A 26,039-nucleotide genomic window follows, 5' to 3' on the forward strand; every position below is an offset into this window, starting at 1 on the left:
TTAAGATTTTATTTATTCATGAGAGACACACACAGATTGGCAGGCTCTGTGCTGGGGGCCTGATGAGGATGTACTCCTAGGAAGTCTGTTACTGAGGGATAGGACCTGGCCATTGGGTTGCCGTTGAAGTTTCCCAAGTGATTCTAATGTGTAGCCAGAGTTCTCAGCTTGTGATTCAGTAACTGCCTGACCACCGTTGTTATTTGAGCTTTTGACCCTATCCTAGGACTTCTTGATCTCTAAGGGTGTAGGAGATTTCTAAGGCCTTGTCCCTGAAGGCTTTCCTGGATTATCTCCAAGATCCATTATGACATTTTCTGTCAAACTCTGAAGGTGCCCAGTGGCACTGAAAATTTCACGTGGCTTTATGGCTATTCCTGTACTTGGCTCATCTTCATGATAATAACCTGTGAATTCTACGCCTGTCACTGTGTTAAGTGTTTCAAACACAACAGTTCATTTTAATCCTTGGAAGAATTTAAGATTGCATTGCATTAAACTTGCTTCACTAATTACTGTAAAGAGAAATTTATATAATATATATATATATATATATATATATATATATATATATATTAGTCCTTGTCTTACAGATAAGGAAACTGTCTCTCATCTTTTTATACAAATGCCTGATACATAGTAAGGATACATTTCTTTCAGTTAGGCTAAACAAAACCAAAGTCATTTGCCTTCATCAAACATTCATTGAGCCTTACTGTATGCTAGGAACTAGAGATAGAAGATTTTTGTTTAAAGGCATTACCCTTGAAAGAAAAAAAAGAAAGAAAAAGAAAGAAAGAAAGAAAGAAAGAAAAGAAAAAAAGAAAGAGAAGAAAAGAAAAAGGAAGAAAGAAGAAAAAGAAAAAGAAAGAAAGAAGAAAAGAAAGAAAGAAAGAAAGAAAGAAAGAAAGAAAGAAAGAAAAAGAAAGAAAGAAAGAAAGAAAGAAAGAAAGAAAGAAAGAAAGAAAGAAAGAAAGAAAAAGAAAGGCAGGCATTGCCCTTAAGAATTTAATGTTTGGGTGGAAAAGACCGGAGTAAATAGATGATTGCAATGCAAAGTGAATGTGCTAAGTTTTATAATAAAATTATACACAACATATGATGGGAAGGCAGATGAATTTTAGGAAGGGAGAACTGAGAGGATCAGAAAAAAACTTCATAGAGAGGATGGAACCTAGCTGACCTTGATGAGTTTACAGGTCCAGAAATTCAATTTTATCTGTTGAAGTAAAGACTGACTCCTTATCTGCAGCTTTGGCCTCTCTAGTTTTCCCTCCAAATTCAATATCCTATTTCAGTACTAAATCATTAAAAGATATATTTAAAAACACAAGAGATTTCTCTCCTATTATAATAATCGTCATATATTTGTTACTATGTGCATAGAGAGAAAAATAGAGAAATATACTTCAAACTCTTTGTAGTAGTAATTATTGTTTCAGGGGACAGGGGAAGGAATTATTGGAAATCTTCAGTTTCCATGTATATATCTCTGTATGTGTTGTTTTTCATAATGTGTGCATACAACTCTTATCAAAAGAAAAAACAATAGAGGTGGATTTTAGGGATCCCTGGGTGGCGCAACGGTTTGGCGCCTGCCTTTGGCCCAGGGCGCGATCCTGGAGACCCGGGATCGAATCCCACATCAGGCTCCCGGTGCATGGAGCCTGCTTCTTCCTCAGCCTGTGTCTCTGCCTCTCTCTCTCTCTCTCTGTGACTATCATAAATAAATAAAAAAAAAAAGAGGTGGATTTTAAAACAAAATAAAACCCTCCAAGGACCCCCCATTTCCTTTAGGATAAAAGATTAAAGATCCATTGCACAACCTACATAGTCTTTGAAAGCCTCATATTATTTCTCATCTCTGCTGTTGCCCCTGCCAGACATGTTTTCCCACACCCTCTTCTTTTGTAAGAGCCAGTTAAGTATCTCCTCCAAGATGTAATCTCCTTTGACTTGCTCCTGCTCCTGTCTAGGGCAAGTTGAGCACTCTGTTTTCTCTGTGCTGCCACTTTTGAGTTGATTTATTATTCAAATGCCTATCTCCCCAATTAGATTACAGGCAGAAACTCTATCTCATTAATCTTATATCCCCAATGACTATATTTATAAACACTCGTAGAATTGGTGTATGAATTTCATCAGGAACTAACAGCCTTAATCATGCTGCTTAATCAACCACAGAGCTTGGGATGCCTGGGTGGCTCAGCGGTTGAGTGTCTACCTTTGGCTCAGGGCGTGATCCCAGAGTGCGAGGATTGAGTCCCACATCAGGCTTCCTGTATGCAGCCTGCTTCTCCCTCTGCCTGTGTCTCTGCCTCTCTCTCTCTCTCTCGAATAAATAAATAAATAAATAAAATAATAATAAAAACCAAACCACAGAGCGTGTACCTAAATGCTTATTTGTAAATTTACAATTAAGGATATCTTTAGCAAAACAACTGGCATTCTCCTTCCTAGTGAGCATGAATACTTAGACAATTAGAAATGATAAATTGGGCACCTGGGTGGCTCAGTTGGTTAAGCATCTGAATCTTGATCTCAGCTCAGGTTTCAATCTCAGGGTCATGAGTTCAAGCCCCACGTTGGGCTCCATGCTGGGTGTGGTGCCTGCATAAAAAAAAAAAAAGATAATTAATACTTACTAGGCACTTACTATATGCATACACTGTGCTAAATGCACACATGCTTTAGCTCATTGAATCCTCACAGCTTTATGAAGCAGGGTCTGTATTTTCATTCTCGTTTTATAAATGAGGAAATTGAGGCAGAGGGAAGTATATCTTCCCAAGTTTAGGAGTGCCTGGCTGGCTCAGTTGGTTAAGCATCTGCCTTCAGCTGAGGTCATGGCCCCAGAGTCCTGGGATTGAGACCCACCTAGGGCTCCTTGATCAGTGGGGAGCCTGCTTCTCCCTCTCCCTGCTGGTCCCCCTGTTTGTGCTCTGTCTCTCTCGTTAAATAAATAAAATCTTTTAAAAACTTTCCCCAATTTCAGATAGCCAGTAAGCAGTAGAAGTAGAGTCTAAACCCAGATGCTCTTAATCTGGAGGTTGAATGTTAGCCACAACACTAGATTGCTTTATAGAAGAGGCATAAACACAATACTAGAAGAAAAGCCACTGCATATTTGCAAAGAAGATTTTCCTCAAGCTGTGACAGATGAAAGAAGTCTTTCCATTGTACTGGAGGAACACATATGATTAGACCAAAACCTAAAGGGATGACGAATAACCTAAAGGGTTGCTAACTAGCTGAACCAGATGAGATCCTCTAAGTAAGATTTGAACTCAAGACGGAAAGAAATAACAATTTGACTGAAGCTGGTAAAACAGAGAGAACAGATGACATGGGCAGTGGAAGGCATGGGTAGGCAGAAACTGTAAAGAATATTGGATTATAATGATATCACAGCCCTCAGGGTAAGAATAACATGATTTCTGGGGAGAGGGAAACAAGATAATGCCACCTAGAGTTTGTCGTATGCTCAACAACCTTCTATTCCCAGCTTTGTTTCAAAGCCTGGCTATGTCATGGTTCCCGTTCTGTGATGTAGAGGAAAGTGGGACGAATCAATCACATTATAACTCTTGTGGCCTCAGCTAATTATAAAATAACAGAGGAGAGATGAAGGCATAAATGTCAGAAAATAAGAGGGGGAAACTGTCAGGTTTTCACCAGCACTATCCAAAGAAAAGATGCTGCTGACTCTTTTCTTTGGGGCAAAACAAACAAACAAACAAAAAAAACCTCTAGAAAGTATTAGATGGTTGAGCTTTTTTTTTGGTTCCAAGGAAGGAGAAACATATGGAAATACGGGTCGTCAAAAACTATCTGACAGCACAGCCAGAGTTCCTGGAAAAACTGGACCATTCCTTTGACTATCCATTTCCACATTGGTAAAATGATAAGAGTAACTACCACTATGGACTGAACCATATCCCTCCAAAATTCAGATGTTGAAGCCTCAACCCTAGTGAAGGGGTTTGGAGATAAGGCCTCTAAGGAGGTAATTAAAGTTAAATGAGATCATAAGTATGGGGTCCTTATCTGATAGGGCTGATGTCCTTCTAAGAGAAAAGATCCAAGAGCTCTCTCTCCACATGCAAGCATCAAGGAAAGGCCCTGTGAGGACACAGGGAGAAGGAGGCTTTTGGTAAGTCAGGAAGAGAAGCCCTGCCTGCTGATGATACCTTGATCTGGGATGTTGAGCCTCCAGAACTATGAGAAAATAAATTTTTGTTGTTTAAACCACCCAGTCTGTGGTGGTGTTATGGCAACCTGAGTGGACTACTATACTACCTAACAGGTTGTGTGTGAGAAAAATTAAATTCGATAGTATCAATGTATTAATGAGGTACCATGTATTGGGTACCTCCCTGTGCCAGGCACTTCAGAGGCCTCTTTTCTAGTCTCCCAAAACACATGCTCTTTGTACCACCTCACACTGCCGGGTACATGGTTGACTTGCTGAATTTCAAATCTGAATATCCTAGTCTTATTCACATCACATTTATAAGCCATAATTGTTTTTTATGCATTTTTCCATGTATTTTTCTGGCATATTGAGTACAGACAAATGTGGATAATTGTGTGTGGAGAAACAAGAAAATAAGGTACAGGTTTCCACTTAAAGATTTTATGATCTAGTCAGACAAATAAATTAACAAGTTACTTGTCCACATGGCTAATCTTTGGAAAAATAATGACATTAAGTCAGGACTACACATACAGACCCAGGCACAAAAGCTCTGCACTTGAATCGTGGCTCTATCACTGGGCTGTGTGATCACCGTCGTGTCTCTTATCTCCTCTGCAAAAGTGGGTGACATTAGCACCCACCTTAATCAGTTAAAGATAATGTGAGAGACAATATGGCTGCAACATAGTGTCTAGTGAACATTTAATTAAAAACTGAGTTGTTACTGTTTATTTGCTGTTTGCTTCCTCATTCTTACTGGCTTCAGATTCAAAAATTGATCTTTTCCAGAAGTTTTTTCTCTAGTTCTAAGGATACCTATGAGGAGCCTCCTGAGAACTGGCTGCCCCTACTACACAGGCAGCCATAAAATGGGCAAGGGCCAGACTGATGCAACATGCAATAGAATATAAGCTCCTGGAGGAAGATCTTTTACACTTCATTAATCTTCATACAGTGTTTTGCAATGGGGGGAAGCTAACAAACATCTGTTGCTATGAAGTAAAGAATGTAGGTTAGAAGTTACACAGCTCTGAGATCCAACCTGCCAGGATTTTTTTTTTAAGATTGATTGATTTATGATAGACACAGAGAGAGAGAGAGAGAGAGAGAGACAGAGACACAGGAAGAGGGAGAAGCAGGCTCCATGCCGGAAGCCCGATGTGGAACTCGATCCTGGGACTCCAGGATCGTGCCCTGGGCCAAAGACAGGCGCTAAACCTCTGAGCCACCCAGGGATCCCCCAACCTGCCAGGATTTGAACCCAGGGATCCCTCAACCTGCCAGGATTTGAACCCAACTCTGTCATTTACTCAAAATGAGAACCCCAAGAAGTAGTTGATAACATATCAGAAAAGCTAATTAATTCACCATGGTTACCAGGGAACTAGGACTTGTTTTCCACATCGCAGCCAAATACATAAGCCAAAAAGAAAAACAATTTTTTATCATGTATCTTGTTTTCCAGAAATGTTATATTTAAAAATATATCAATATTTGGGGCATCTGGGTGGCTCAGTTGATTAAGTGACCAACTCATGATTTCAGTTCAGGTCATGATCTCAGGGTTGTGAGATGGAGCCCCACAGCCCAGCCGGTTTCCCGCTCAGCAGGGAGTCTATTTGAGATTCTCTCTCTCCCTCTCCCTCTGCCCACGCTGCCGCATGCACATGCATAGGCACAAGCACACTCTCTCCCTAAAATAAATAAATAAATCTTTTAAAGATCCAGAATTAAAAAAAAAAAAATTTAAGCATCAACTGGTCCATCAACCTAGTGTAACACTCTGCCAGGAAAAGGGAATTTCAGAAAACTCACATACTTAGCCACTGTCCACAAGGAGTTGGTGATCCTATTTGGGGACAGAGTACACATACCCTAGATAAGGCAAGAGAGTATGTTTAAGAGCAAAATGTATAGAACAGACAAGACATTGTTATAGGAATTTGGAAGATAGAGAAATCCCAGAGGGCTGGACTGTGGGGGCACGATGTGATTCAGAAGTGAGCCTGAGCTGATTTCTGATGGCTGGGGAGCAGGAAGAGAAGAATAAAGAAATACCAGAAAGTGTATGATTATGAGGAGAGAAAATGAAACACAGTAGGTAAAACAGAAAGCTCCAGGCAGGAAATAATGAGACCAAGTTATAAAAAGAACCTAAATGTCAAGTTAAGAAATTTGGATGTTAGCCAGAGAGTAACTGAAAAGCCCCTATTTTAGAGGGGGAAAAAATTATAAGGTAAAACCAATTTATTTTTAGGGTTTTTTTTTTAATTTCCTCTATTTTGTTGCAAAGGAAATAAAATCACATAGTCTAAATTTAAAAGGTACAAATTTCAAGGTACAAAAGGTCTTCCTCTCACTTCTGTCTGCCCATTTTAATCCCTGGAGGCAAACCAATGTTACCAATTTTGTACACATCCTTCCAGAGAAACCTGTGCATATGGAGGCAAAGACACAGAGCTCCTCCCCTCCCCTTTTTTGTAGATGGGATGCATATACACTTATTTACCTTGTGTTTTTCATTTAAAAATGTAACTTAGAGATTATTTTGTATGAATACACAAAAAGATTTCTCATTTCCTTTTTAAAAATAGATTAATTCATACCAAAGAACACAGAATTCAAATACTCTCCACCTCTTTGACATCTTGCTACCCAGTTTCTCATTGGAGGCAACTCAATGTATCTCATTTCACATATATCCTTTAAGAGATATTCTAAGTATTTGGAAACAGATAAATACATATACATCCTTCCCCTCTTTTACATCTTGGAAACAAAGAACTACATCTACATCTTCCCATCTTCTTTTAAAATAAATAGTATACATACTATACATTCACTATCTCAGACATTTAAAACTATTCCTTAGAAACCCAAGTTAAGTATTTATATGAATGAATAGAATTGCCCCAATGTCAATTTACAGTTATGTTATAAAGCTGTCATTTATGGTTATGTATAATGTTATCATTGGGGAAGCTGGGTGAAGAGGGTTTCTGGCACACAGGAATTCTCTGTTCAATTTTTGAAACTTTTTGTAGTCTTAAAATATGTCAGAATAATAAGTATTAAGAATATTCGTGAGATATATTCATTAGACTACTCCTTTCTGTCTGTGGACGCCACCAAGTAAGCATCAGCTCCCCTCCCACCACCATCATGCCTAAATCAGAGTCTCCCAAAGAGCTTGAACAGCTGCAGAAGCTCTTCATCAGAGGTTTGAGCTTTCAAACAACCAATGAGAGTCTAAGTGCCATTATGAGCACTGAGGAATGCTCTGTGGTAATGAGAAATCCAACCAAGCACTCCAGAGCCTTTGGGTTTGTCACGCATGGAGGAAGTGAATGCAGCCATGAATGCAAGGCCACACAATGTGGAAGAAAGAGTTGTGGAACCAAAGAGGGGTGTTTCGAGAAAATATTCTCAAAGACCTGGTGCCCACTTAACTGTGACAGAGATTTTTGTTGGTGGCATGAAAGAAGACACTGAAGAACATCATCTAAGAGATTATTTTGAACAGTATGGGAAAATGGAAGTGATTGAGATCATGACTGACCCAGACAGAGGCAAAAAGAGAGGTTTTGCTTTTGTAACATTTGATGACCAAGACTGTAGACAAGACTGTCATTCAAAAATACCTGAGTGGCTCAGGTAGTTGAGTGTCTGACTTGGTTTTGGCTCAGGTCACGATTTCAGGATCATGAGGTTAAGCCCCCTGTGGGCCTCTGCCCTGAGCATAGAGCCGGCTTAAGATTCTCTCTCCCTTTCCTTCTGCCTCTCCCCCTCCCCACTCATGTGTATGCTCTCTCCCTTTCAAAACAAAAACAAAAAACACCATACTGTGAATGGTCACAACTGTGAAGTAAGGAAAACCCTATCTGAGCAAGGGATGTCTAGTACTTCACCCATCCAAAGAGGTCGAGTGGCTGTGGAAATTTTGGTGGTGGCTGTGGAGGTGGTTTTGTGGGAAAGCCAACTTTGGTGGTGGAGGACACTATAGTGGGCAAGGTGGCTTTGGTGGCAGTCAAGGTGGTGGTGGATACAGTGGCAGTGGGGGAAGATTATCACGGGTTTGGTAATGATGGAAGCAACTCTGGAGCTGCTGGAAGCTATACTGATTTTAGCAATTACAACAATCAAACTTCAAATTTTGGACCCATGAAGGGAGGGAATTCTGGAGGGAGAAGCTCTGCCCCTATGGTGGTGGAAGCCAATACTTTGCCAAACCACAAAACCAAGGCAGCTACAGCAGTTCCAGCAGCAGCAGCAGTAGCAATGGCAGTGGCAGGTGGTTCTCATTACTGCCAGGGAGCAAAACTTAGCAAGAGAGGAGGGCCAGAGAAGTGACAGGGAAGCTACATGTTACAACAGATTTGTGACCTTAGCCAAGCACAGTGGTGGCAGGGCCTCGATGCCACACAGACTTATTTCAGACAATACTCATATATATGGGCAAAAAACAATACTCATGTATATGGGCAAAAAACTTGAGGCCTGGATTTGTGACTAATTGTATAATGGGTTATTTTAGTTTCTGCTCTGTGGAAAGTGGAAAGCATTCCGACAAAGGGTTTTAAGGTAGGTTTTTTTTTTTTTTTTTTTTGCAAGCATGCTATTGATTGCTAAACACAATAGTCTGATCGTGCTGATAAATAAATAAATAAATCTTTTTTTTAAAAAAGAACATTTTTTAGTGATCATTCCATGTCAGTACAGAAATACCTTCCCTTTTTATAAATGCATAATAGTACTTTTAATAATTTATTTTACTTGCCCCAGGGAGGCAAAATATCTCAGATTTCCTTAAAATTACTAAAAATTAATAGTATCCATCTGAGTGTATACAGTCTTTGACTCCGCAGTTAAAAGTGATCGATGTATCAAACTATGTAACCATGATAAAGATTCCATAGGAAATGCCCAGCCAGACGAGCACCCAGCTCTCATCCTAGTCCTCATGCTTACTAGTTATTTGACCTTGAGCAGGTCCCTTAATCCTCCAATCCTGGCTCTCCTATCTGGACATTGGGATTACCTGCCCTAGTTACCTCCCAATTATCTTGAGGGTGAGATGAGATGATAGATGGAACCTTACTTAAGTTGAATCCACCATGCAAATAAAAGGTTTAGTAAGTATGACTATTACTGATAGCCTATATCATAATCCTCTATCTACAATCAGAAGTAGGAGCTCTCTCATGGCAAATTCAATCTCAGTTTCAGTGTTAAAAAGAGCTGCATCCTATAACCCACGTTATTTTTCTTTTTCTTCTTTTTTTTTAAATACTCATCTCAAGCCCAGAGAAGAACTGCAGCAAGCCAACAATGGTGGGAAAGGGTATAATGAAAAAACAGCGCTCAAAAGCCATTCAGAACATAAGAAGCAATCTGGTTGCCTAGCAATATCAAATGGTACACTGGAGTTACTGTCTTAGGGAGGACACTTGCTAAGAACTGTGCAGGGTCTGCAATTTTACCCTACTTACAAGTTTGCATGTTAGTCTCGCGTGGATGCTGGCAAAAGTTATGAGACCCTTGGGTTAGAGACCAAAGTTTTATTTATTATATATGGAAAAAAATATATATATATATCCAGAGTTTTGTATTGGTTTTTAGGGGTTCCCTATGCTTCCGTAATGATGACACAACAGATCCATCCTCGTTGCCTGAACATGTAGAGCATTGTGTTATGGGAGAGGAACCCTGAGCTGGAGAATTCACTGTTGTTTGTTTGTTTAAGATTTTATTTATTTATTCATGAGAGACAAAGAGAGAGAGAGAGAGAGAGAGAGGCAGAGACACAGGCAGAGGGAGAAGCAGGCTCCATGCAGGGAGCCTGACATGGGACTTGATCCTGGGACTCCAGGATCAGGCCCTGGGCTGAAGGGAGGCACTAAGCCGCTGAGCCCCCCGGGCTGCCCAATTCACTGTTTTTATAGGAGCAGAAGTAAGCCCGGTTTTTGCCTAGAAGGAGGCATTACCGCCTCCCTCAAGGCTGCTTGCCGTAAACATAGCCCTGAGTAATGTCTTGGGTAAAGTACCATCAGGCTCTTGCATTCTTGGCATATTCAGAACATGCAGGGTTGCTCATTGCCTATGGTAGACTGTCTCTCCCAATATCACTTTGAATGTAGGAGGGGAACTTTAGTCAAGGTTGATTCAAAAATGAGTCTAAGCTAGGTCAAAAGGAAGGATATTCCAGAAGTCCAAAAAGTAAAAAGCTGGAAAGAGCAGGTGAGTCAAGAGCTGACTTTGGAGCCAAAGAGACTGAAGACAGGTGTGGGATTTATCTATGGGAGAAGTAAAAGAAAAGATAAAGCTGTGAGGGAGATAATATGGAGAGATTATGTGGCCAGAAAAGCAGTCAGATAAAATATCCAATCAAGAGATGAGGATAAGATGGCAGAGGCAGGCGGGTGGTGCAGAAAAGTCAGGCAGGAGGAGAACCAGGGCTGTGCGAAATTAGAGTCAGAGCACACTCACACTCAGAGGTCCAGGGAAACCTTCCAGACTCCAGCCCCAGGTCAGGTGAGGAACCCCTCCTGCATACTCCCTTAGCACCCTCCACCCCTCAGCTGCCACTCTTACTGGACTGTAGCTCCTCCTGGAACAGGATGTGTGTGTGCTTCTCCTCATAAGCAGCTTCTGCAGTGGCACCTCTCCACTCAGTGTATGCACTTTGAAATAATGAGTTAGGGGATCCCTGGGTGGCGCAGCGGTTTGGCGCCTGCCTTTGGCCCAGGGCGCGATCCTGGAGACCCGGGATCAAATCCCACATCGGGCTCCCGGTGCATGGAGCCTGCTTCTCCCTCTGCCTGTGTCTCTGCCTCTCTCTCTCTCTCTGTGACTATCATAAATAAAAAAATTAAAAAAAAATGAAATAATGAGTTAGTGGGACGCCTGGGTGGCTCAGCGGTTAAGCATCTGCCTTTGGCTCAGGGTATGATCCCAGAGTCCCAGGATCCAGTCCACATCACATTTCCTGCATGGAGCCTGCTTCTGCCTATGTCTCTCCCTCTGTTTCTCTCCCTCTCCCTCTGTGTCTCTCATGAATAAATAAATAAAATCTTTTTTTAAAAAATGAGTTAGTTGGGAGGTAGTCAATTTCTGGAAGCATTAACATAATGCTTCCATAGTGTCAGATTCTGCAGAACAATCAATGTAACATGAGGACTAAGAACAAAGCCATTGCTTTTGGAAATGGGTGAGTCACAGGTCATGATTCTGGAAGGCAGATTTGTCAAATTAAGGGTGTGCAAACCACATCTCCAGTGTTGGGGGGCAGGAAAAGCCAAGGCAATATGCTGTTATTCCCCATGTCCCACTCCCCCACCCCTTTGCCTTGTAATGTGACTATAGATAGTGAGGTGGAGGTATTCACACTGCCTCAAAGAGAAGCAGGATTGCTATGGCTGAAGTGAAAAGACATGGAAACTATTTCATCCCTAAAAAATATTTCCATAAGTGGCCTTATAAATTAAATTTTCAGGGGTGGGTAGTGGGGGGGGGGGTGCAAGGTACAGAGCTAACACCAAAGCAATGGAGTCTGGGAGCTAGAAAAGGAGGAAGAGGCCCCTGCTTCCAGGACACTTGGGGGAGGGCATAGGAGTAGGAAAGGAAGTGAGATATGGGGGCCTGGAACCCTGATGTGGAGAGAAGAGGGCCTGCTCTAAGGCCCCAGGTTCGGGGAGTCAGATCAGGAGATCACCATGTTCCGATTTTCTCACCTCTGGGCCTTTGCATTTACACTCCCTCTGCCTGCTTTCCCATGGCTCAGTCCCTCCCCACCTTCAGATCTCCTCAGGAATATCAGCCTCTCATAGTGGACCATCTTATCTAAAGTAGGACCTCCTTTCCCCCCCGTTTCTCTCTGTTCCAGTTCCCTGATTTCACTTACTTGCCTAACGCATATAGTACACATCAGGGGATACATGAGCACCAGAGTTCCTATGATTTTCTTTTCCTAACAAAAATGATAAAAGAAACAAAAATGTTAAAACTTCTACAATATCACTTACACATTTTGCTCTCTTCTGAGGAATTTTGCAAGCTTAATACAAGGTAATGTTTCTGCTGGAAGACAGAACTTCCCCTTTCAGAACCCCCAAATGAAGAAAGAAAAGTTGAAATTAGATGTCACTGCACAGTAACTTTGGTTTTAAAAGACAAAGTTGAGGGATGCCTGGGTGGCTCAGTGGTTGACCACTTTTGGCTCAGGGCGTGATCCTGGGATCCTGGGATCGAGTCCCACATCAGGCTCCCCATAGGGAGCCTGTTTCTCCCTCTGCCTATGTCTCTGCCTCTCTCTGTGTGTCTCTCATGAATAAATAAACCTTAAAAAAATCTTAAAAAATAAAAAAGACAGGATTGGGTCACCTCAACCTTTTGGAAACAGTGACCAGGTCACATCCACAGAGCTTCTCCACAGAGGACCCTCTGTTTGCCTCTTCTAAGACAGGGGTCTGATGGAGAGCAGGGATTCTCCATCATTCAGACTTTTGAAACCAAAGTAACCTCAGCAGAGGGCAAAGAATCAGTGTGGTTAACATCTTATTGAATAACCATCACTCTAATTTCTAATGGAAATATTTCACAGTAGCAAGTATGCATAATCTCTCAGAAAACAAAATAACCATTTTTTTAGTTGCAGAAAATGTTATGTATCTTTCTCCCAGAGAGAATCCCTCTCTTACTGCCTTTTTAAAAAAACCAATTAATGAATAATATAAAACTCTGGCAAGGAGAAGGGGTGCTCTCTGTATCTCTGGCCACATGAACCTAAACACCATGCTGACATCTAAAGATCAGCCTATGCCCTTGGGAGCACATGGATGGAAAAGTCAATTTAATCATTCTTTTCTTTGCTGTGGTGTGAGAACCTTCTGTCCACAGGGGCTTACAGGACCCCTGCGGTTTTCCCAGCAGAAGAAAATCCTCTTACATCTCAGTAGTTGCTGAACCATTCCAAACTTTCACATGGGAACGCGTCCTTGGTGCCCCGGGACACCCCTGAACAGAACCAGAAAATACCCAAACGGATGGCGCCCTAACTCTACACTTGGGTGGGATCAGACAGTGGTAAACGCCCCCCCTTCACCCCCGCTACATGTGGGGCTGATTTCTATACTAATAGAAGTCATGTGGGCTAATCATGAACTCCTATTTCATTTTTTAAAAATATTTATTTATTTGGTGGGGGGAGGGTGAGGCAGAGGAAAGAGAGTCTTAAGCAGACACCACACTGAATGTAGAGTTTGCACGTGGAGCCCCCAGTAGGGCTCAATCTCACAACTTTGAAGTCATGACCTGAGCTGAAACCAAGAATCTGACTCTGAACAGCCTGTGCCACCCACATGCCCCTACAAACTCCTACTTTAAAGATGACATCCAAGTCATCTGGAGCAAAGTCCTGCAGAGGGATGTGTCATGCCCTGAGGAGGCAGAGACCGGAAAGCCAGCAGAAGCAGACAGCAGATAAAGAAGTGATTAAAGGATTCATCACGATTCAAATTTGGTTCAAATTCAAAGTGAATGCTTTGGGTTCTGAGCCTATTATCAAAAAGGAAGCTCATTGGGATCCCTGGGTGGCGCAGCGGTTTGGCGCCTGCCTTTGGCCCAGGGCGCGATCCTGGAGACCCAGGATCGAATCCCACATCAGGCTCCCGGTGCATGGAGCCTGCTTCTCCCTCTGCCTGTGTCTCTGCCTCTCTCTCTCTCTGTGACTATCATAAATAAATTAAAAAAAAAAAAAAAAAAAAAGGAAGCTCATTTCCATAAGCAGCAACTCTTGCCACTAATGGGGTGACCTGGGGCATATTTGGAACAAGAGCCTCCAGCTAGTCAAGCAACAGCTAGGATGTTCAGAGGGCACAGTGGTCAGTGCCACAGAGCCCTGAGGAGAGCTTGCTCTGCCAGGACCGAGTCTCTGTCTAGCCAGACGCAGAAGTCCACAAACCATTAGGAGACCACCGGAGGAGGAAAGAAGGCATGGGTGGGAAAATGACTGCTGATAATCAGTGAGAGCTGCACATTGTCACCTGCCTTCCCTCCCTGACACACATGCAGAGATGCACACAGAGGACACTCTAAGCACCCTGCCCCCACTCTCCTTGCAGTAGGAGAGAACAGTGCTCACTCCCTGTGAGGAAATGTTAGCAGTTAGTTGGACAGTTAGGTAATCAGGGCCAGGGTCCCCAGGAAAAAAAATATGGAGTCAGAACAGCTCAGATAAAAGAACATTAACATCCTGTTTTGCAGCTTAGACAGGTCCGTGCTCGAATTGTGTTTTGCAGCCTTTGCAGAAATGAATTCTGCAAAACATCCTAAAATAAGAGAGTTAACCACAAGGCATGTGTGCCTATCACTGACAAGGGGCAGTTAAGACATAAGACCCCAGATGTCAGCAAAAAAGACCATCAGCACGTAGACATTAACTTACTAGGCAGACAGATACGTGATCAAAGCCCTGATTGGCATGACTCAGCCACCCTGGTTGCTTAAGATAGTTCCTCAAAGGAGCTCATAAAAACCCCTAAACTGAGAAATCCCACCAGCCACCCTCTCAGGTCCCCTCTCTCTTTGGGAGTTCAATAAACTTTGCTTTGCTGCCCACCACTCTCTGTCTGGTCTACCTCTTCATTCTTTGAAGCAGTGTGACCAAGGATGGTGGGCAGCAAAGGCAGAAAGTTCCTGCAACAGAAAGAGTAGGACTCCTGAGTATCAAGGTGTGAGACTTCCTCTGACCCCTGGCTGCCCAGTCAGCAAGGAAGCCCCAGGGAAGAGTATTTTGGAAATTAAAAAAAAAACTCATCAACCTCTTAAACCTAGTTCTCACCTTCCTAGACCATAGGAGAGTCCTAAACAGGACTAAATAATCTTGAGGGTGACATCGATCTTACCAGAGGGAGTGTGAAAGGGTGGTAATATTTTTTTGAAGTATTTGCTGCTATTTAACTGACTGCTTTTCTACTAGAATGTAAAGTCCAAGGAGAACGAAGCTTTCTCTGTCTTTTTTATTGTTTTATCTCCAGATCCTTATGCAATGGAGAGGCACTTAATTACCATTTGTTGGATGAATGAATAAATGAATGTGTCAGGAAACAAAAAAGAGAAAAACACAATATACTCCAAAAATTTTAAAGTCCATGTTCTTCATTGATGTAGAATGGTACGTATATGGGTCTGGGCATGGAGGTGGGGATAGAGACACAGAAAGGACTAGAGAAGGATCTAACTGTCCACATTCCCAAGGCTTGGGAGACCCCGAAGTAAATAATCTGGAAAGGGACTTAAAGTTTTAGTAGAGAAATGCAGTCAAGAGACAGGTAGGTAGCTACACAAGTAAATGCTACGAAGAAAGCAATGGGGCAGGTGTGAGGGTGGTCAGGGTGGCCAGGGCAGGTGACCAGGAAATCATCCAGGGCAGGTTCCTAAGGCCTGCCCGAACCAAGAGCAAGTGTGTGACATGAGTGATGGGGCCCCAGGTTTCAGCTGCAAACCCCAGAGAAGAGCCAGGACTGGAAGAGTCACATCTCAGGGTCACTGTCTGCGGACAGCCTCCACTGCAGCAAAGATCAGCTGGGGGACAGATTGTTAGGGTCAGCCTGTCTCCCCTCTGGTGCCCTGAGCACCTCCCAGGGACCCCCCCACCACATGCCATGGAGAAGGGAAGGGGAGCCGAAACCTGAAAGGCTGAGCCCTTTACAAAAATAGACTGAAGGTTTACCTCAAAGCCCTGTTTAAATTATTGAATCTGAATAAATGTACTTGACTCTCTAAACATCAAGCCCCTCAGGCACCTCATGCCCCATCTAGCAGAACACGGATACATTTGTGATGCCACTGCCCCCCCCCCCAAAGGGCTACATTTGGTGAGGCGAGAAGAAAGGACACAGGGCGGTCACAAGAGAAGGTGGACAGATCCTGTCACTTGCCTTTGAGGTGGAGCAGTTAGGGTTGCATAGATGGTTAGTCACATCAAGGGTTAGGAACGAGACACCCATATTGTGTGCCTCTCTGGAGAGAACAAAAGGATCATTCATTGTTTCATTATAATTTTTTTTAAAGCTTAAAGCATGATTTAGGAGAAGCCATTTGTAGTATTGCTGCATTCAATTACCCAGCACAAATTTGGAGGAGCCAGGCAGCTATTTCTGGACTTCCAAATGTGGGTCATAAATACATGTTCATCCAAATGGACAATGCAATCAAGCAGCTTCACATATTTATCAACATTTCTATGAAAGGCATTTATTAGCCTGCACGAGGTTCAGGCAGCCCGGGTTTTATATACAGACATTTATATACAGACATTATACAGTCACAATCCCTACCCTCTTGAAATGTAAGCTTGGCAGTGTTGATTTGAAAAATCACATAAATATACAACTAAACGAAACTCATCTGCAATCATTCTCTGTCCCACATGCTCACATTCCATGGCTGTTTCTCACCGACCACTCGGGAATTCTATGCACGCTGTCCTCACCACCTAAAACTCCATTCAGATTAAAGCAGAAGCATGGAACATGGTGTTGAGGCTATCCATGTTCTTTTAGGACTGAAAATTGGGGAAATTGCTTTTCTTGTGCAAAAGGAAGAGGCTCATACTGTTGAATACCTACATGATTTCCATTTCTCTGTCACTTCGTTTCTACAAAAGCACCCCACTTTTGCTCAGGGTGGTAATATACCCAACTTTCTTTTCTCTTTTTAATGCATTTCCTATTATCATTTGCAGCTAGAGGAGGGCATGCGACACATTTCCAGCCAATGAGATATAAGTGGAAGTCACCAAACAAGGCTTCCGGGAAAGTGCTTATTTATTTTTTTAAATTTGTTTTGCCATTCAGTTGAGCCCTGGTATATTTATTTAGTATATACAGCCATGTACAATCCCTGATTGATTCTCAGAGTTATGCAGGTGAGGCTCTCTATAAGTTAGGGGGTCATTGTGACCAGAGCTCACTTTTTGATAGTATTTTCCTTTTTTGAGCACTGGCAGTTGTCTGAGGAATTTGGAGCTATGTTAGCATGGGAGGGGGGCATTTTGCCCCCCCCCCTCCCATCTTGATTCCATGGGGTGCTTTGCCCCAGTCCAATCTTGAGCATTTAACAACCATTTAGTGAGGGTCTGAGATGTGCCACACACGGTGCCGGGCATTGGTAAGAACAAGTCTCCGCATTTACAGGGTAGTGAGATTGAGCCCTACATGGGACTCTGTGCTGACCATGCAGCCTGCTTAAGATTCTTTCTCTCCCTCTCCTTTGCCCCCCTCTTCCCACTCACTCTCTCCTTCAAACAAACAAACAAATAAATCTGTACATCTAGATGAAGTCATTGCCTAGATAGGAGTAGATCAGGAGAGTTGAGATCTGAGGACTGAGCCCTGGAGAATTCTCCAGAGTAAAGGTGGACAAATTAAAAGGATCCAGTCACAGAGCCTGCGAAGAAGCAGCTATGAGGCTGGGGAAAGCAAACAAACAAAAACAAAGTGTGGTGACCTGGAAGCCGAATGAGAAGTATTTCAAGAAGAGGGTGCTCACTCTTAGCAACTGACAAAGCAACTAAGGTCAAGACTAAAAGCACTGTGGCCCTTGGAAAAAGTTGTATCCATGGAGTGATGGATTGGTGTATTAGTTATCTAGTGCTGCATAACAAAGTAGCACAAACATTAGCAGTGTAAAGCAATAAGCATGTATTATCTCACAGCATCAGTGGGCAGAATTTGGGTGTAGCTTACTGGATGCCTCTGGCTCCTGGTCTCCCACAGGGTTGCCATCAAGATGTTGGATAGAGCTGGAGTCTTCCTGAGGTTTGATGTGGGAGGCTTCACTTTCAAGCTTGCTCATGTGGCTGTTGGCAGGCCTCAGATCCTTGTTGGCTAATAGCTTAAGATGTCTATTCCTTGCCAAGTGGGTCTCTCCATAAAGCAGCTCACAACATGTCAGCCTGCTTCCCCTAGAGCAAGGAATCTAAGAGAGAAAAGGCAAGAAACAGCAGCCCACGATGGCAGCTTCAGTGTCTTATAATCTCTGAAGGGACATCCCACCAGTTTTTAAAAAGACTTTATTTTCCAGAGCAATTGTACATTCACAGGAAAATTGAGCAGAAAGCAGAGAGATTTCCCATATCCTCAGTACACTACCAATATTCCTCACCGGTGTGGAACATTTGTTTCAGTGATGAACCAACACTGATGCATCATCATCCACCTCAGTCCATAGTTTACATTAGGGTTCACTCTGTGTTGCAGATTTTATGGACTCTGACAAATATGTAATAAAATGTATTTGCCCTTATACCACACAGAATAGTTTCACTGCCCTAAGAATCCCTGGTCCTCCACCTATTCATCCTCTCTCACCCAAACCTCTGGCAACCATTGATCTTTCCACTGCTTCCATAATTTTGCCTTTTCCAAAAGGGATTATACACTAAGTAGACTTTTCAGATTGGCTTCTTTCACTTAATAGCATGCATTTCAGTTTCTTCCATGTCTTATCATGGCTTGATAGCTAAATTTTTTTTTAGTGCAGAATAATATTCCACTGTCTAGCTGTACCACAATTTATTTAGCCATTCATCTATTGAAAGGCATCTGTTACTTCCAGGCTTTGGCATTACGAACAAAGTTATGATAAACATCAGTGTGCAGGGTTTTGTTTTTTTTTGTTTTGTTTTGTTTTGTTTTGTTTTTTTGTGGCTATAGCTTTCAACTCCTTTGAGTAAATACCAAGGATCATGATTGCATTGTGTGGTTCTTACCATGTTTTGTTTATATTTATGTTAGTTGTATAAGGAACTGCCAAACTGTCTTCCAAAATGGCTGTGCTGTTTTGCATTCCCACCAGTAGTAAATGAGAATTCCTCACGTTCTACATTCTCAACAATATTCAGTATTGTCACTGTCTGGAATTTAGCTATCCAGTAGATATATAATGACATCTCATTGTTTTAATTTGCAATTCCCTAATGACATATGATGTGGAGCATCTTCCCCCATGCCAGCCCCTAACTTATGCTGAACTCTATTTGTTGGAAGAAATTCACTAGGTCCAGCCCACACCGAAGGGGAGAGGACTCTACAAGGCATGGATAGCAGGTCATTGGGGACCATCTCACAGGCTGACCAGCATAAGTAGATCGAGCAATGAATGGAGGAGTGGAATTAAAGACAAATATAGACAACACTTTTGAGAAGTTTTGCTATAAAGAGAAACAAAGAACTGAGGGGTTAGTTGTAGAAGTATGTAGAGTTAAAGAATGTTTTAGTTTTCTTTGTTTTACGACAAACCAGATCATTCTTATCAATAAAGGTAATACAAAAATAATAATAAAAAAATAACAAAATAAAGGTAATACATTGGATATATTGATATGTAACCAAATTAAATTCTATGTTATACCCTTATTCGTATACTTCCTAGAAATATTGTGAACAATGCTCAAGTTTGTAAATAACAAACCTGAAAGAGGATTTTTTTTTTAAAATAGTTTGTTTTGTACCCACGTGGGGATCAGAAACAAGCACATCCATATCCCAGTGCTTCCAGGACACTTCCAAGTACACCTTCAGATTGCCAAAATCAGCCACACAAGTTTATTTAGGCAGATGAAACCAACAGACTTCAGTGTGGGCAGGCATTCTCTCTTGGCTTGAAAACAAGCCTCCAGCTGCTTGGAAAAGGCAGGCTGCTGGGCAGAGACCTGCGTGTGGCAAATGGCCCAATGACCAATTAAACTGTTACCCGGCTGGAGTGATCATGTAAATCATAAATAATATCTGCCGTTCCTTTATTTTCTCACTCTCCACTACAACAAAACAAAGAAATGTGCCCTCAACACAGAGACAAAAGTAAACGAATGGGCCAATTAATTTGTGAAAGCAGATGCCCTAGATCTGTGTCTGATGTCAGTTCATTGAAAACAAGTGAGTCTCAGGATCTCCTGGGTATAGGGATCAGGTAACTGTAGGGCTTGAGGAAGGTGAAAAATAATTACCCTTCCACATCCAGAACCAACACAGACATAAAACACAGCATGGAAATAGAAGTGTTCACTTAATTGCTGATAAGATTGTGTCTTCAGAGTTTAGTCTGTTCTACTCCCATCCCAATCCAGACCTTGAGTCACAATTGCCTTGCACAGATCCTGGGCAGTGAGGGAAGAAAAAGAACACAAACTCTCAGTTTATAGCCTTCAATGGATTTGCTTTTCTTTGAGGAAGATAAACCACTAGATGTTACCCACCATGATGTACTTAGGTGCCAAAAATTTTGAGTAAAATGCAGGATCATGCTATCATACGGTTAACAAGAAATGCTACATTTCATTTTGTTAGGACTATCAGAAAAGCACAGAGGTAAAGGTAATGACACAATGTACCCAGCGGGCTGTATACTGAACCAAGAAAACCCTCAATGGCTTCCAAGTGGTCACTTCTTACCCCCTGTTCCCCGTCCCTGATGAGAAGAATCTTAGCCTTTTCTATTGAGAGGAGGTGGCAGGTGGAAAATGAAAGCCAACATGCCTTCCCTGGCTGGCATGCTCTCAAAATTAACGTTACCATTGGATTTCATCGAATTTCCTTTTCTGAAAGGGAATGAAGCAGTGGGGCAGAGGCTTGAGGCATTATCCAGATAAAGGATGGGTGGGTGATAAGGTTTCTCTCTAGCAGCAGCAAAACTAGCCAGAGAAATGCCCCACACCTCCGGAGTCCCAGGATGCCTTCTCTACCAAGTATGTGTAAAAAGCAGGCCAAGGAAGGAAATCCAGCAGGTTTTATCAAGTCCTTATAGGGCACCAAGCCCCCAGGCCATGTACTGGGAATGCAGGGATAAATTCACAGTCAAGGTGACCCAGGAAAGTTACAGCCTGGGGTAAGATCCCATCACTGCCACCGTGAATACTCAATTACTTTTGGGGATAAATGGTATCTTTTCCTGGAGTCATTTCCCCCTTAGCCAAACACATTCCAGGCAGTATGCTTGTTGTGCCCAAGATTGCGAATCTGAGAAACCACAAGGAGCCAGCACCGATGCAAGCGCACGAGGGTTTATTAGCAAGCTCGAGCTTGGGTCCAAGTATACCGACACAGCGGAGCAGGGACTTGGACCCCAAAGTGGGTTACAGCTGGGTTTTTTATAGGCTGGTCTAGGGGATTCTCAGAAGGGGCGGAGGAATTTCTCAAGTACTGTTTACATTCTGATATGGGGCTTTCAGGGGAATTGAGCTCTGTTCTCATTCTAATATGGGACTTTCTACCACGGGGGTGGGCTCTGCTGTCTTTCTGATATGGGATTCTCTGCCGAGGACATTGAGGACATTCTGCAGTTTTCCCTGTAAAGTTCGGCTCTTACTCACAGGGGCCTAAGATGGCTGTACTCGTGCTAATGCTAAACTTGAGGTGGAATGGCCTTGATTTTTCTCGGCCTCCACAATGCTATGTCCTAGGGACCCGGTAAAGAAGAAAACAAAATCCTAATGGAGCTCGTATTTCAACTTCACGACAACTCTGCTTTTGGAGAACACCCTAAGGCTGGCTTTACTCCACCAGAGAAAATTCTGGCTCATCTATACAGTCCCTTCTACTCTAGGATTCCTTAAATCTCTTGACCTCTGATTTTTACCTCTCCTATGTGTGATGTGCAGCCCCCTTCCTGCTGGCATTGCTAGACTCACTCTCTGTACCCCTCCTCCAAGGAGCCTTCCCAGACCCCTTAGCAGGCTTGGCTCAGTGGTTCCTGCCATGCCCCTGGCACAGTGTGTGGGCTTTTGTCAGCAGGTGAAAGTCTGTTTATGTTCCTTCAGGGCAGGCACAGTTTCTCACTCCACTTTACACCCCTGGCTCCACTCATTGCCTGGCACAGTCAGCACTCAGAAAACACTTGTCACACTAAGCAGTCCCTCCAGGGCCACCTGGCTGTCTCAATCAGTTAAACCTCTGCCTTAGGCTCAGGTCTTACATCTCAGGGTCCTCAGATGGATCCCCCAGCTCAGGGAGGAGTCTGCTTCTCCCTTTGCTCCTCCCCTTCGCCCATGCGTTCTCCCTCCCCCTTTCAGATAAGTAAATAAAAATTTTTAAAAAATAAAACAGAGGGGGGCAGCCGCGGTGGCGCAGCGGTTTGGTGCCACCTGCAGCCCGGGGTGTGATCCTGGGGTCCCCGGATCGAGTCCCACGTCGGGCTCCCTGCGTGGAGCCTGCTTCTCCCTCTGCCTGTGTCTCTGCCTCTCTGTGTGTGTGTCTCATGAATGAATGAATGAATGAATAAATAAATAAATAAATAAATAAATAAAATCTTAAATAAAAATATAAAGTAGGGACGCCTGGGCGGTTCAGTGATTGAGCATCTGCCTTCGCCTCCGGGCATGATCCCGAGAGTCCCGGGATCAAGTCCCAGGATGGAGTCCCACGTCAGGCTCTCCTCGCAGGGAGCCTGCTTCTCCCTTAGCCTCTGTCTCTGCCTCTCTCTGTGTCTCTCATGAATAAATAAATAAAAATCATATATATAATAGGGGATCCCTGGGTGGCTCAGGTTTGGCGCCTACCTTCGGCCCAGGGCGTGATCCTGGAGACCCGGGATCGAGTCCCACGTCGGGCTCCCTGCGTGGAGCCTGCTTCTCCCTCCGCCTGGGTCTCTGCCTCTCTCTGTGTGTCGCTCATGAGTAAATGAATAAAATCTTAAAAAATAATAAAGTAGTCAGTCCCTCCAACCAAGCTAATCTCAAGTGTCCCAGTTTCGAGGCCCCAGTTTCCAGGGAGCCCCGCATCTCAAAATCCCAAAGCCGACTAAGGCTGCAGGTGTCAGCCCGGGGCTGGGGGCTTCAGGGCGGGCGGCAGCGCTCCGGGCCTGCGGACCGCCCTGCGGGAAGGCGGGAAGGCGGGGCCGCGGGGGGCGGGAAGGGGGGCCGCGGGGGGCTCGGGGTGGGGACAGACCCCGCGGTGTCGGCGCCCGGAGCCTCCGCTAACCCGCCGCCAGGTCACCGGACGCCGCTCGCAGAGGCGTCGGGCGGCGCGGGGCCGCGGGCTGCCGCCAGGGGGCGAGCGAGAGCCCCGGGGCGGGTCCCGGCCGGGAGGGGCGCTCGGGGACCTCGCGGGAGGTCGCCCCCGGCCGCGGGGCCGCCCAGGCCTCTTTTAAACTTGGTCCCTCCCGCGCGCTCGCTCTTCCGCCCCGGCGCGCGACCCGGTAAGTGTCTCCCGCCCGGCTCGACGCCGGGACGGGCCACGTGGCCGGGGGTCTCGGGGGGCACCCACCGGGGGAGCCCCGGCGCGCGCCCCAGCCTCAGCCCGGGGCCCCGAGCCCCGCAGAGGAGCCGGGGAGCCCCGGACCCCGGGAAGCCCCCGCCCCGCCCCGCCCCGCCCGCCCGTGCAGCTGGCCCCGACGCCCAAGGCCCGCGGGCCCCAGGGAGCTCAGCCGCCTGTTTCAACGAAAAGGGGGAGCGGAGGGGGGCGCGGAGCCGGGCTCCCACCTGCCGAGGCGACCCCGACCCCGACCCCGACCCCGACCCCGACCCCGCGGGTTGGACAGAGCGAGGCGGTGGGTCGCAGCGCTGGAAGGTTCGGTGCGGAGCCAGCAGCAGGCGGGGCGTTTCGCGGGCATCTCGCGGGCTCGGCCACCCACGCCCACGCCCACGCCTTTCCGCCGCCACTGCGCAGGGTACTTGTTTTTTTTCTTAAGATTTATTTGTTTGTTTGTGTATTTATTTATTTATTTATGATAGAGATACATATATATAGAGAGAGAGAGGGGCAGAGACCCAGGCAGAGGGAGAAGCAGGCTCCATGCAGGGAACCTGACGTGGGTGGGACTCGATCCCGGGACTCCAGGATCACACCCTGGGCTGAAGGCGGCGCTAAACCGCTGAGCCACCCAGGGATCCCCTACTTGGGCTTTTTTAAAAGTTCCGGGGTGAGTCTCTGCGGGAGCCGCAGGCCCCTGGGAGCCCTCGGGAGGGAGCCTGCAGCACCCCCCTCCCCGCACCACCCACCTTTTCGGGAGGTGCCTTGTGCAGCACAGGACCCTCGCTTCCAGCATTTTCATGGCGTGAGGCTCGTCTTGGTTTCTGTCCTGGGGAAAGAAATCTGAACCACTGGGGTTCTGATCTGTGTCCACGGAGACGCCGGCTCACCTTGCTGCAGAAAGGGTCATTCTCCGAATTTAGTAAAACTTGCAAAGACCTGCACTGGGAGTGGATCTCCTAGGCATCACGAAGTAATCTCCTCTTGAGATGTGAGGCTGGGGGGCTTTACAGGTTTGGCCTACCGTTATTGGAGACCTTTTCACTTGCTAGAAAATACCTAATTTTACTGATTAGGACATTGAGTGGGACATCCATTTTATCATGCTTTTAAAGAGGAAAAAAGGGCAGCCCCGATGGCCCAGCGGTTTGGCGCTGCCTTCACCCCGGGGTGTGATCCTGGAGACCCGGGATCCTGCTTCTCCCTCTGCCTCTCTCTCTCTCTCTCATAAATAAATAAACAAATAAACAAACAAATAAATAAATAAAATCTTTAAAAAAAAAAAAGGGAAAAAAAAGTAGCGTTGCAAACTGTGCTGTAGACACCCCTTTAGCAGCCGTGTGTTTGAGCCCAAAGCCCATGGCCAATTTTCCCTGCTTGGAGTCCCTCAATCTGGTGACTCCCACTATGACACCGGGAAGCACGATGGTCAGGCTGTTTTACAACTGCTTTATGTGTGGGGGATCCCTCTGGGGCCCAACTGTTTCAACATTTCCCTCTGAGACAGAAACATGGGCGGAGAGAGCCAGACAGCATGACAAGGAAGCCGCAGCTTGAGCCAGAGTCTATTTAAGGATTGTGGAAACTGAACAGGAGCGGGGACTGTTCTCAACTTGCTAGCTCTGCTCTGGGTAAACAAGTTCCAGGCTTCTTTTGGTTTTTAAATCTGTTTAGAGTTTGTGACAGTGTTTCCTAGGTACAAACTGTTGCCAGTAGTAGTTACTTTTTTTTCTAAAATTGCTACTATTCCAAAAAAAAAAAAAAATGCTACTATTCCATGCTAACGTAATAAAGAGATCAAGTTGGAAAGATCCTGGCTGGGGACATTATATTCTATGGAATCCCAGAGGATAGGAGCTTAATTCACTGCTCATTTTACTCCCTGCGGAAAGTTACCAAGGAGATTCCCCGAGTGAGGACGTTTTGGAGAAAGTAGCCTTTTTACAGGAACTCTATTCACAGGGAGCTTTTTATTCATCGGGGGTAGCTACTAGATAATCACAATAAAAGACACTCTACAAAACAAACAAAAACCCAAACCATAAAAAGCGACATAATTCTTAACGTTGTTCTTCTCACCTTTCTCAGGCTCAGTCCAGTTCAAGATGCTGATGAAGTTCAGGTATGGACCAAATGGAGGGAATTTTGGCTTGAATTATTAAAGAGCTGAATGGAATTCTTGGCCGAGGATGAGAAATCTAATCTGATTGGATATGCTTCTCTGATGGTGTTTAAGGATTTATCTGAGGCCAATGTGATAGGAATTGATTACATGGTCACATCCCTCCTCCCTTTAGGAAGTATGTTTTAAATAGGAAGGAGGAAAGCCTCTAGAAAACAGGTAATACTTAATTATGTCAAGAAAAGGTTATTTTTTAAATGGATTTTTAAGTAATTGACAATCTTTCGAAGGATCTTTTTCCAATGGTGGCCATTTTGCATTGGAGTCTTCCAGAAGGCTGAGGTGAACTGTTAGCTTTGGTAAGATAGGATTTGGTTAAACATTCACCTTTATGTCTGAACGTTGCTAAATCTGAGCTGTGAGCCCTGAGTTGACAATACATAGTATGTTAGGGAACTCTGTTTACTTAATTTGC

General features: G+C 44.4%; 1 long non-coding RNA gene and 1 other non-coding gene across 2 annotated transcripts; one reads left to right on the top strand and one right to left on the bottom strand.

Moving 5' to 3' along the window:
- Positions 1-2,544: 2,544 nt before the first annotated feature.
- Positions 2,545-22,808, bottom strand: LOC121474507. Its single transcript, XR_005983419.1, has 3 exons — positions 22,752-22,808; positions 17,944-18,175; positions 2,545-2,610 (listed from the first exon to the last, which is right to left on the bottom strand). It is a non-coding gene; the product is annotated as an uncharacterized LOC121474507 (long non-coding RNA).
- A 2,814-nt stretch (positions 22,809-25,622) lies between these two features.
- LOC121475203 lies at positions 25,623-25,694 on the top strand. Its single transcript, XR_005983666.1, has one exon. It is a non-coding gene; the product is annotated as a small nucleolar RNA SNORD93 (small nucleolar RNA).
- Positions 25,695-26,039: the final 345 nt, after the last annotated feature.

Source organism: Vulpes lagopus, chromosome 13 (assembly GCF_018345385.1).
Source record: "Vulpes lagopus strain Blue_001 chromosome 13, ASM1834538v1, whole genome shotgun sequence".
In the NCBI taxonomy this organism is placed as follows: domain Eukaryota; kingdom Metazoa; phylum Chordata; class Mammalia; order Carnivora; family Canidae; genus Vulpes; species Vulpes lagopus.